Source organism: Triticum aestivum, chromosome 1A (genome assembly GCF_018294505.1).
Source record: "Triticum aestivum cultivar Chinese Spring chromosome 1A, IWGSC CS RefSeq v2.1, whole genome shotgun sequence".
Lineage (NCBI taxonomy): Eukaryota > Viridiplantae > Streptophyta > Magnoliopsida > Poales > Poaceae > Triticum > Triticum aestivum.
Window position 1 is genome coordinate 360,284,449 of NC_057794.1, and position 13,965 is coordinate 360,298,413.

Here is a 13,965-nt window from a genome sequence, read left to right on the forward strand (position 1 = left end):
CAAAATTCAAAGCATTTTTCATATATAATTTATTTTAAAATGATGCACCGTTTGTGAATTATTAAATGCATGAAACAAGAGGGTTTTTCTGTAAAAACTGTTGTCTATGGAATAAATACTAAATTCGCCGGACAGGAAAAAAACATGATGGGCTGGAATCTGGATTGACTGGGCTGCTCACCCCGGGCTGAGGCCCAGGTCGGTGGGGAGGCCAAGGCAGACCGGCTGCGCGTGCTGGGCTTTGGGCGCATCCGCCGGCGGGCTTGGGGGAGCTGGGCCAGTGGAAGGAGGCAGGCCGACGCAGCGGCTTGGGTCAACGCGGGCGAGTGGAGGCGCTGACTGCGTGCGCTCTTCTCCTGCTTGATGCAGGAGCAGGGGAGGCCGGCGATGGCGCGAAGACTGGCGAGGCAGGTCCGACAGGGGCGCGGGTCTCCCGGATGGCAGATCTGGCCGAGAACGGGCTTGGACGGCAGGTTTAGGCGACGTAGGGCGCAACAACCTGAAGAAGACTGCACCGATGGCAGGGGACGGAGGATGCAGGCACGGGGGTCCTGGTGAAGCGGTTGCCGGCGAGAGGCTGGCACCTTGCGGGCTCGCCGTGGCTCGGGCGATGGGTGTTGGAGGCTGCCCGGTGCAGAGGAGGTCACAAGCGAGGCGGGGGAAGGCGACGGCTGTCCATGGCGGCCAGGTTCACCTGAGAGAGAGAGAGAGAGAGATGATATCCAGAGAGGAGGAAACGGAGGAAGGAGAGGGCGCGACTGGGGCTCATCTGCTCGTCGGGGATGCGGGAGCTGCTCCTGCTGCCGGCGGCAGGGATGAGGCAGAGGAGGCGGGGGGCTCCAGGCTCCTGTTGGAGCTCGTCGGCGGCGGCAATCACTGGGTTTGCCAGCGACGATCGGTGGCGCGGCTGCGGACAGGTACGAAGGAGCTGCGGGAGGCCCGGACTTGCTCAGGAGGCAGGGGAGGCAGAGGCGTGCGAGGCCGTGGATCGGGCGCCGGCTGGCCGCGGGGAAGATTGAGCGAAATAGGAGGCCGATCGAATTTGGATCGGGGGCGGATGAGGTTCGTGATTGGCTCGGTGGGGAATGGGAGGATCCCGAGGTGGGATTTGAGTGTGGCGGCGGCGGTGGGGACAGAACTCCTAGAAATTAGGGTTTGGGTCTAAAAATGGACTAGGGTCTATATATATACGAAAGGGGGATGATTTGGATCCTCCGATTGCGATCGGGCGGACCGGAATAAATGGATTAGGGAGTCCAAAAAAGAAAAACAGAGATGTTTTATAGATATTTGGGGATGATCCGGACCCATCCGTAACGACTGCCCAGGTCGGGTCCGGGGAAGTTTCGGACGCGCACTCAAGGGTGGTCGATGCACTGTGCAAGGAGGTTTTCGGGGCCTGACGGTAGGTAGTGGACTGTGTAGACAGTCTAGGGAGGAAAGAGAGGGAAAGCCCGGCAACAGTTTTCGAAGACCGAAAACGTCTGATATATGACCAGCTATAATGCCGTTATATGTTTAATGGTTGGGCTATCAAATGAGCTCCGAATGCGACGAAACTTGACAGGCGGTCTACCTACACTATAGCAACACCGCATCCCAACTTTCAACCCATTCTGAGAACATATTCCGGTCACTTATAAAATAATATTTCGAACGTGACGCGGGCGCGTGCAAGTGTGTCTGAGCTCAAAACGGACAATAGAGAGAACTGGGAAACCCAGACAAAAGCAAGTTTTCAAAACATGATGATGCAATGCACATGATGACATGGCAAGATGAAACACGCAAGCGAATGACACGGCACAAACAGCGAATAACTGAAAGACACCTGGCGCATCGGTCTCGGGGAATGACATAAGTGTTCTCCCTGAATATGTGCTACCTCCTGAGCACTGCGTTGGATTTCCCCGAAGAGGAGAGGATGATGCAGCAAAGTAGCGTAAGTATTTCCCTCAGTTTTTGAGAACCAAGGTATCAATCCAGTAGGAGGCTACGCGCGAGTCCCTCGTACCTACACAAAAACAATAGCTCAACGCAACCAACACGCTTAGGGGTTGTCAATCCCTTCACGGTCACTTATGAAAGTGAGATCTGATAGAGATGATAAATAATATTTTTGGTATTTTTGGTATAGAGATGCAAAGTGAAAAGTAAAAGGCAAAGTAAAAGCAAAGCAATAGTAAAGTGATGGAGATTGATATGATGAGAAAGAGACCCGGGGGCCATAGGTTTCACTAGTGGCTTCTCTCAAGAGCATAAGTATTCTACGGTGGGTGAACAAATTACTGTTGAGCAATTGACAGAATTGAGCATAGTTATGAGAATATCTAGGTATGATCATGTATATAGGCATCACGTCCGAGACAAGTAGACCGACTCCTGGCTGGATCTACTACTATTACTCCACTCATCGACCGCTATCCAGCATGCATCTAGAATATTAAGTTAAAAATAGAGTAACGCTTTAAGCAAGATGACATGATGTAGAGGGATAGTTTCATGCAATATGATTAAAAAAACCCATCTTGTTATCCTCGATGGCAACAATACAATACGTGCCTTGCTGCCACTTCTGTCATTGGGAAAGGACACCGCAAGATCGAACCCAAAGCTAAGCACTTCTCCCATGGCAAGAAAAACCAATCTAGTAGGCCAAACCAAACTGATAATTCGAAGAGACTTGCAAAGATAACCAATCATACATAAAAGAATTCATAGAAGATTCAAACATTATTCATAGATAGACTTGATCATAAACCCATAATTCATCGGTCTCAACAAACACACCGCAAAAAGAAGATTACATCGAATAGATCTCCATGAGAGAGGGGGAGAACATTGTATTGAGATCCAAAAAGAGAGAAGAAGCCATCTAGCTACTAACTATGGACCCGTAGGTCTGAAGTAAACTACTCACACTTCATCGGAGGGGCTTGGATGATGATGTAGAAGCCCTCCGTGATCGATGCCCCCTCCGGCGGAGCTCCGGAATAGGCCCCAAGATGGAATCTCGTGGATACAGAAAGTTGCGGCAGTGGAATTCGGTTTTTGGCTCCGTCCCCGATCGTTTGGGGGTACGTAGGTATATATAGGAGGAAGAAGTACATCGGTGGAGCTTCGAGGGGCCCACGAGGCAGGGGGCGCGTCCTAGGGGGGCGCCCTCCACCCTCGTGACCGCCTCGTGGCTTTCTTGACGGAGGGTCCAAGTATCCTGGATCTTATCTGATGAGAAAATCATGTTTCCGAAGGTTTCATTCCGTTTGGACTCCGTTTGATATCCTGTTTCTCCGAAACACTGAAATAGGCAAAAAAAACAGCAATTCTAGGTTGGGCCTCCGGTTAATAGGTTAGTCCCAAAAATAATGTAAAAGTGGAAAATAAAGACCAATATAGTCCAAAGCAGTAGATAATATAGCATGGAGCAATCAATAATTATAGATACGTTGGAGACGTATCAAGCATCCCAGCTTAATTCCTGCTCGTCCTCGAGTAGGTAAATGATAAAAAGAGAATTTTTGTTGTGGAGTGCTACCTGGCATAATTTTAATGTAATTCTTCTTAATTGTGGTATGAATATTCAGATCCGAAAGATTCAAGACAAAATTTCATATTGACATAAAAACGATAATACTTCAAGCATACTAACTAAGCAATTATGTCTTCTCAAAATAACATGGCCAAAGAAAGTTCATCCCTACAAAATCATATAGTTTAGTGATGTTTCATTTTCATCACACAAGAATGCTCTCATCATGCACAACCCCGATGACAAACCAAGCAATTGTTTCATAATTTAGTAATCTCAAACCTATAAACTTTCACGCAATATATGAGCGCGAGCCATGGACATAGCACTATGGGTGGAATAGAATATAATGAAGGGGGTTATGTGGAGAAGACAAAAAAGGAGAAAGTCTCACATCAACGAGGCTAATCAATGGGCTATGGAGATGCCCATCGATTGATGTTAATGCAAGGAGTAGGGATTGCCATGCAACGGATGCACTAGAGCTATAAATGTATGAAAGCTCAACAAAAGAAACTAGTGGGTGTGCATCCAACTTGCTTGCTCACGAAGACCTAGGGCACTTGAGGAGGCCCATTGTTGGAATATACAAGCCAAGTTCTATAATGAAAAATTCCCACTAGTATATGAAAGTGATAACATGAGAGACTCTCTACTATGAAGATCATGGTGCTACTTTGAAGCACAAGTGTGGTAAAAGGATAGTAACATTGTCCCTTCTATCTTTTTCTCTCATTTTTTTGGGCCTTTTATTTTTTTATGGCCTTTCTCTTTTTTTGGGCCTTCTCTTTTTATGGCCTTTTTTTATTCCTCACTTGGGACAATGCTCTAATAATGATGGTCATCACACTTTTATTTATTTACAACTCAATGATTACAACTCGATACTAGAACAAAGATGACTCTATATGAATGCCTCCGGCGGTATACCGGGATATGCAATGAACCAAGAGTGACATGGATGAAAGAATTATGAACGGTGGCTTTGCCACAAATACTATGTCAACTACATGATCATGCTAAGCAATATGACAATGATGAATGTGTCATGATGAACGGAATGATGGAAAGTTGCATAGCAATATATCTCGGAATGGCTATGGAAATGCCATAATAGGTAGGGTATGGTGGCTGTTTTGAGGAAGATATAAGAAGGTTTATGTGTGAAAGAGTGTATCATATCACAGGGTTTGGATGCACCGGCGAAGTTTGTGCCAACTCTCAATGTGAGAAAGGGCAATGCACGGTACCGAAGAGGCTAGCAAGGATGGAAGGGTGAGAGTGCGTATAATCCATGGACTCAACATTAGTCATAAAGAACTCACATACTTATTGCAAAAATCTACAAGTCAACAAAAACCTCGGTACTACGCGCATGCTCCTAGGGGGATAGATTGGTAGGAAAAGACCATCTCTCATCCCCGACCGCCACTCATAAGGAAGACAATCAAATAACACCTCATGTTTCAAATTTGTTGCATAACGTTTACCATACGTGCATGCTACGGGACTTGCAAACTTCAACACAAGTATTTCTCAATTTCACAACTACTCAACTAGCATGACTTTGATATTATTAGCTCCATATCTCAAAACAATCATCAAGCATCAAACTTTTCTTAGTATTCAACACACTCATAAGAAAGTTTTATTATTAATCTTGCATACCAAGCATATTAGGATTTTAAGCAAATTACCATGCTATTAAGACTCTCAAAATAATCTAAGTGAAGCATGATATATCAATAGTTTCTATAAAACAAATCCACCACCATGCTCTAAAAGATATAAGTGAAGCACTAGAGCAAAACTATAAAGCTCAAAAGATATAAGTGAAGCACATAGAGTATTCTATCAAATTCCAAATCATGTATGGCTCTCTCAAAAGGTGTGTACAGCAAGTATGATTGTGGTAGACTAACAATAAAAGACTCAAATCATAAAAGACGCTCCAAGCAAAACACATATCATGTGGTGAATAAAAATATAGCTCCAAGTAAAGTTACCGATAGACGTAGACGAAAGAGGGGATGCCTTCCGGGGCATCCCCAAGCTTTGGCTTTTAGGTGTCCTTAGATTACCTTGGGGGTGCCATGGGCATCCCCAAGCTTAGGCTCTTGCCACTCCTTGTTCCATAATCCATCAAATCTTTACCCAAAACTTGAAAACTTCACAACACAAAACTTAAAGTAGAAAATCTCGTGAGCTCCGTTAGTGAAAGAAAACAAAAGACCACTTCAAGGTACTGTAATGAACTCATTATTTATTTATATTTGTGTGAAACCTACTTTATTCCAACTTCTCTATGGATTATAAACTATTTTACTAGCCATATATTCATCAAAATAAGCAAACAACACATGAAAAACAGAATCTGTCAAAAACAGAACAGTCTGTAGTAATATTTAGCTAGCGCAAGCTCTGGAACCTCAAAAATTATAAAATAAATTGCTGGACGTGAGGAATTTATCTATTAATCATCTTCAAAAAGAATTAACTAAATATCACTTTCCAAATAAAAATGACAGCAGTTCTCGTGAGCGCTAAAGTTTCTGTTTTTTACAGCAAGTTCAACAAGACTTTCCCCAAGTCTTCCCAACAGTTCTACTTGGCACAAACACTAATTAAACACAAAAACACAACCAAAACAGAGGATAAATAATTTATTTATTACTAAACAGGAGCAAAAATCAAGGAATAAAAATAAAATTGGGTTGCCTCCCAACAAGCGCTATCGTTTAACGCCCCTAGCTAGGCATAACAAGCAAGAATAGATCTAGGTATTGCCATAATAGTAAGATAGATTATTAAAACTCATTTCATATTCTCTACGTTCGGCAGCAATTTTTCTTTGAGGAAAGCAAAAGTAATCAAAAGGGCTAAATTTAATGGGACAAAAGTCCCCAAGATCAACCTTGGGAGGTATAGGTTCCTCCTTTGCTCCTTCATAATGCACAACCAATTCATCATTATAAGCATTCTTTTGACAGAACTTCGTGAGCCTATATTCAAGAGAATATCCTAGTTCATTATTTCGAATAGCCAAATCATCATTAAGTTCAGAAATTCTATCAACTAAAACATTGGTAGGAACCCTTTTTCTAAGATTTTCATTGAAAGCAACATAGTCTAGAGATTGAAAACGCATTATTTCTTCTTGATCAAAGATGATATCCTCTATGGGAGGACGGCAAGCGTCCACCCTGTAATGCGCAAATATTTCTTTGGCTTCTTTTATTATGAATCTAAACTCATGAGCCAAAAATATAGTAGTGGCACGCTTAACAGAAGAATGCTCAATATTAAAAAATTCCAGAAAAATCCTTTGTATGGAAGGATGCATGTGCATGAATTGTCTTTCAAGTTCAACTACAAGCATGGCAATAGCGTCCGCAAGACTACTAGTTCTGTGAAGGATAGAACTACCCATAGAAGGTAAAGCACCGGCACAAGTAAAGAAATCTTGAATAACTCATTTTCCAATAATATTACCACTACCAACACGGAACTTTTTTGTATGAAAGATGGTAGGTTCTTTAGTAGGAGCATTAGAATTTTTCATGATATTATTATTGTCCATATCGACAATAATTTCCCCAATTTCAGACATAGAGGCAGAAGGTAAAGGACTTGACATAACGACAAGCTAGCAAACTAACACACGAGCAAACAAAAAGAAAACGGGCAAAAAGAGGCAAATAGAGAGGGAGGATAGAGAGAGAGAGGGCGAATAAAACGGCAAGGGTGAAGTGGGGGAGAGGAAAACGAGAGGCAAATGGAAAATAATGTAATGCGGGAGATAGGGATTGTGATGGGTACTTGGTATGTTGACTTTTGCGCAGACTCCCCGGCAACGGCGCCAGAAATTCTTCTTGCTACCTCTTGAGCACTGCGTTGGATTTCCCCGAAGAGGAGAGGATGATGCAGCAAAGTAGCGTAAGTATTTCCCTCAGTTTTTGAGAACCAAGGTATCAATCCAGTAGGAGGCTACGCGCGAGTCCCTCGTACCTACACAAAAACAATAGCTCAACGCAACCAACACGCTTAGGGGTTGTCAATCCCTTCATGGTCACTTACGAAAGTGAGATCTGATAAAGATGATAAATAATATTTTTGGTATTTTTGGTATAGAGATGCAAAGTGAAAAGTAAAAAGGCAAAGTAAAAGCAAAGCAATAGTAAAGTGATGGAGATTGATATGATGAGAAAGAGACCCGGGGGGCATAGGTTTCACTAGTGGCTTCTCTCAAGAGCATAAGTATTCTACGGTGGGTGAACAAATTACTGTTGAGCAATTGACAGAATTGAGCATAGTTATGAGAATATCTAGGTATGATCATGTATATAGGCATCACGTCCGAGACAAGTAGACCGACTCCTGCCTGGATATACTACTATTACTCCACTCATCGACCGCTATCCAGCATGCATCTAGAGTATTAAGTTCATAAGAACAGAGTAATGCTTTAAGTAAGATGACATGATGTAGAGGGATAAACTCATGCAATATGATATAAACCCCATCTTGTTATCCTCGATGGCAACAATACAATACGTGTCTTGCTGCCCCTTCTGTCACTGGGAAAGGACACTGCAAGATCGAACCCAAAGCTAAGCACTTCTCCCATGGCAAGAAAAACCAATCTAGTAGGCCAAACCAAACTGATAATTCGAAGAGACTTGCAAAGATAACCAATCATACATAAAAGAATTCATATAAGATTCAAATATTCTTCATAGATAGACTTGATCATAAACCCATAATTCATCGGTCTCAACAAACACACCGCAAAAATAAGATTACATCGAATAGATCTCCACGAGAGAGGGGGAGAACATTGTATTGAGATCCAAAAAGAGAGAAGAAGCCATCTAGCTACTAACTATGGACCCGTAGGTCTGAAATAAACTACTCACACTTCATCGGAGGGGCTTGGATGATGATGTAGAAGCCCTCCGTGATCGATGCCCCCTTCGGCGGAGCTCCAGAACAGGCCCCAAGATGGGATCTCGTGGATACAGAAAGTTGCGGCAGTGGAATTAGGTTTTTGGCTCCGTCCCCGATCGTTTGGGGGTACGTAGGTATATATAGGAGGAAGAAGTACGTCGGTGAAGCTTCGAGGGGCCCACGAGGCAGGGGGCGCGCCCTAGGGGGGCGCCCTCCACCCTCGTGACCCCCTCGTGGCTTTCTTGACGGAGGGTCCAAGTCTCCTGGATCTTATCTGATGAGAAAATCACGTTTGCGAAGGTTTCATTCCGTTTGGACTCCGTTTGATATTCTGTTTCTCCGAAACACTGAAATAGGCAAAAAACAATAATTCTGGGCTGGGCCTCTGGTTAATAGGTTAGTCCCAAAAATAATATAAAAGTGGAAAATAAAGCCCAATATAGTCCAAAACAATAGATAATATAGCATGGAGCAATCAAAAATTATAGATACGTTGGAGACGTATCAATATGCACCGTTGCTACAGTTCGTCGTGCCGAGACATCACGTGATGATTGGGTGTGATAAGCTCTACGTTCACATACAACGGGTGCAAGCCAGTTTTGCACGCGCAGAATACTCGGGTTAAACTTGACGAGCCTAGCATATGCAGATATGGCCTCGGAACGCTGAGATTGTAAGGTCGAGCGTGAATCATATAGTAGATATGATCAACATAGTGATGTTCACCATTGAAAACTACTCCATCTCACGTGATGATTGGACATGGTTTAGTTGATATGGATCACGTGATCACTTAGGTGATTAGAGAGATGTCTATCTAAGTGGAAGTTCTTAAGTAATTTGATTAATTAAAGTTTAATTAATCATGAACTTAGTACCTCATAGTATTTTTCATGTTTATGTTATTGTAGATAGATGGCCCGTGCTATTGTTCCATTGAATTTTAATGCGTTCCTAGAGAAAGTTAAGTTGAAAGATGATGGTAGCAACTACACGGACTGGGTCCATAACTTGAGGATTATCCTTATTGCTGCACAGAAGAATTACGTCTTGGAAGCACCACTAGTTGACAAACCAGCTGCAGGAGCAACGCCAGATTTTGTGAACACCTGGCAGAGCAAAGGTGATGACTACTCGATAGTTCAGTGTGCCATGCTTTACGGCTTAGAACCGGGACTTCAATGACGTTTCGAACGTCATGGAGCATATGAGATGTTCCAGGAGTTGAAGTTAATATTTCAAGCAAATGCTCGGATTGAGAGATATGAAGTCTCCAATAAGTTCTACAGCTGTAAGATGGAGAAGAAAAGTTCTGTCAGTGAACATATACTCAGAATGTCTGGGTACCACAACCACTTGACTCAGCTGGGAGTTAATCTTCCTGATGATAGTGTCATTGACAGAGTTCTTCAATCACTGCCACCAAGCTACAAGAGCTTCGTGATGAACTATAATATGCAGGGGATGGATAAGACGATTCCTGAGCTCTTCGCTATGCTAAAGGCTACGGAGGTAGAAATCAAGAAGGAGCATCAAGTGTTGATGGTCAACAAGACCACCAGTTTCAAGAAAAAGGGTAAAGGGAAGAAGGGGAACTTCAAGAAGAACAGCAAGCTAGTTGCTGCTCAAGGGAAGAAACCCAAGTCTGGGCCTAAACCTACGACTGGGTGCTTCTGCTGCAAAGGGACTGGTCACTGGAAGCGGAACTGCCCCAAGTATTTGGCAGAGAAGAAGGATGGCAAAGTGAAAGGTATATTTGATATACATGTTATTGATGTGTGCCTTAAATGCTCGCAGTAGTGCCTGGGTATTTGATACTAGTTCAGTTGCTAACATTTGCAACTCGAAACATGGGCTACGGATTAAGCGAAGATTGGCTAAGTACGAGGTGACGATGCGTGTGGGAAATGGTTCCAAAGTCGATGTGATCGCCGTCGGCACGCTACCTCTACATCTACCTTCAGGATTAATTTTAGACCTAAATAATTGTTATTTGGTGCCAACGTTGAGCATGAACATTATATCTGGATCTTGTTTGATGCAACACGGTTATTCATTTAAATCGGAGAATAATGGTTGTTCTATTTATATGAGTAATATCTTTTATGGTCATGCACCCTTGATGAGTGGTCTATTTTTAATAAATCTTGATAGTAGTGATACACATGTTCATAGTATTGAAGCCAAAAGATACAGAGTTGATAATGATAGTGCAACTTATTTGTGGCACTGCCATTTGGGTCATATTGGTGTAAAGCGCATGAAGAAACTCCATTCTGATGGACTTCTGGAATCACTTGATTATGAATCACTTGGTACTTGTGAACCATGCCTCATGGGCAAGATGACTAAAACTCCGTTATCTGGAACAATGGAGCGAGCAACAAAGTTATTGGAAATCATACATACTGATGTATGTGGTCTGATGAACATTGAAGCTCGCGGCGGATATCGTTATTTTCTTACCTTCACAGATGATTTAAGCAGATATGGGTATATGTACTTAATGAAACATAAGTCTGAAACATTTGAAAAGTTCAAAGAATTTCATAGTGAAGTGGAAAATCATCGTAACAAGAGAATCAAGTTTCTGCGATCAAATCGTGGAGGTGAATATTTGAGTTATGAGTTTGGACTTCACTTGAAACAATGCGGAATAGTTTCGCAAATCACGCCACCCGGAACACCATAGCGTAATGGTGTGTCTGAACGTCGTAATCGTACTTTACTAGATATGGTGCGATCTATGATGTCTCTTACTGATTTACTGCTATCATTTTGGGGTTATGCTTTAGAGACGGCTGCATTCACATTAAATAGGGCGCCATCTAAATCCGGTGAGACGAAACCTTATGAACTGTGGTTTGGCAAGAAACCCAAGTTGTTGTTTCTTAAAGTTTGGGGCTACGAAGCTTATGTGAAAAAACTTCAACCTGATAAGCTCGAACCCAAATCAGAAAAATGTGTCTTCATAGGATACCCAAAGGAGGCTGTTGGGTACACCTTCTATCACAGATCTGAAGGTAAGATATTCGTTGCTAAGAATGGATCCTTTCTAGAGAAGGAGTTTCTCTCAAAAGAAGTGAGTGGGAGGAAAGTAGAACTTGATGAGGTAATTGTACCTGCTCCCTTATTGGAAAGTAGTTCATCACTAAAATCAGTTCCAGTGATTCCTACACCAGTAAGTGAGGAAGCTAATGATGATGATCATGAAACTTCTGATCAAGTTACTACCGAACCTCGTAGGTCAACCAGAGGAAGCCCCGTACCAGAGTGTTACGGTAATCCTGTTCTGGAAGTCATGTTACTTGACCATGACGAACCTACGAACTATCAGGAAGCGATGATGAGCCCAGATTCCGCAAAATGGCTTGAGGCCATGAAATCTAAGATGGGATCCATGTATGAGAACAAAGTGTGGACTTTGGTTGACTTGCTCGATGATCGGCAGGCCATAGAGAATAAATGGATCTTCAAGAAGAAGACTGACGCTGACGGTAATGTTACTGTCTACAAAGCTCGACTTGTTGCAAAAGGTTTTCGACAAGTTCAAGGAGTTGACTACGATGAGACCTTCTCACCCGTAGCGATGCTTAAGTCCGTCCGAATCATGTTAGCAATTGCCGCATTTTATGATTATGAAATTTGGAAAATGGATGTCAAAAATGCATTCCTTAATGGATATCTTAAAGAAGAGTTGTATATGATACAACCAGAAGGTTTTGTCGATCCAAATGGTACTACCAAAGTGTGCAAGCTCCAGCCATCCATTTATGGACTGGTGCAAGCCTCTCGAAGTTGGAATATACGCTTTGATAGTGTGATCAAGCATATGGTTTTATACAGACTTTTGGAGAACCTATATTTACAAGAAAGTGAGTGGGAGCTCTGTAGCATTTCTGATATTATATGTGGATGGCATATTGTTGATCGGAAATGATACTGAATTTCTGAATAGCATAAAAGGATACTTGAATAAGAATTTTTCTATGAAAGACCTCGGTGAAGCTGCTTATATATTGGGCATCAAGATCTATAGATATAGATCAAGACGCTTAATTGGACTTTCACAAAGCACATACCTTGATAAAGTTTTGAAGAAGTTCAAAATGGATCAGGAAAAGAAAGGGTTCTTGCCTGTGTTACAAGGTGTCTAGTTGGGTCAGACTCAATGCCCGACCACTGCAGAAGATAGAGAGAAAATGAAAGGTGTTCCCTATGCTTCAGCCATAGGCTCTATCATGTATGCAATGCTGTGTACCAGACCTGATGTGTGCCTGATACGTCTCTAACGTATCTATAATTTATGAAGTATTCATGCTATTATATTATCCGTTTTAGATGTTTATGGGCTTTACTAAACACTTTTATATTGTTTTTGGGACTAACCTATTAACCGGAGGCCCAGTCCAAATTGTTGTTTTCTTGCCTATTTTAGTGTTTCGAAGAAAAGGAATATCAAACGGAGTCCAAACGGAATGAAACATTTGGGAGAGTTATTTTTGGAACGGAAGCAATCCAGGAGACTTGGAGTAGACGTCAGGGAAGCTTCGAGGAAGTCACGAGGCAGGGAGGCGCGCCCTCACCCTCGTGGGCCCCTCATGGCTCCCCTGACTGATTTCTTTCGCCTATATATGCCCATATACCCTAAAAGCATCAAGGAACAGAATAGATCAAGAGTTCCGCCGCCGCAAGCCTCTATAGCCACCAAAAACCAATTGGGACCCTATTCCGGCACCCTACCGGAGGGGGGATCCCTCACCGGTGGCCATCTTCATCATCCCGGCGCTCTCCATGATGAGGAGGGAGTAGTTCACCTTCGGGGCTGAGGGTATATACCAGTAGCTATGTGTTTGATCTCTCTCTCTCTCTCGTGTTCTTGAGGTGGTATGATCTTGATGTATCGCGAGCTTTGCTATTATAGTTGGATCTTATGATATTTCTCCCCCTCTACTCTCTTGTAATGGATTGAGTTTTCCCTTTGAAGTTATCTTATCGAATTGACTCTTTAAGGATTTGAGAACACTTGATGTATGTCTTGCATGTGCTTATCTATTGGTTATTGACCGGAGACATGTCTCGGTCATGTCTACATAGTTCTCGAACCTGTAGGGTCCGCACGCTTAACGTTCGGTGATGATCGGTATTATGAGTTTATGTGTTATGATGAACTGAAGGTTGTTCGGAGTACCGGATGTGATCACGGGCATGACGAGGAGTCTCGAAATGGTCGAGACATAAAGATCGATATATTGGATGACTATGTTTGGACATCGGAATGGTTCTGGGTGAGTTTGGGCATTAACCGGAATACCCGGGGGTTACTGGAAACCCCCGGGGAGTATATGGGCTCTAGTGGGCTTTAGGGGAGAGAGGGAGGGGCTGCCTAGGGCAGGCTGCACACCCCCCAAGGCCTAGTCCGAATTGGACTAGGGGGAGGGGCGGTGCCCCCTCCTCCCTTCTCTTCCCTCTTCTGTTTCCTACTC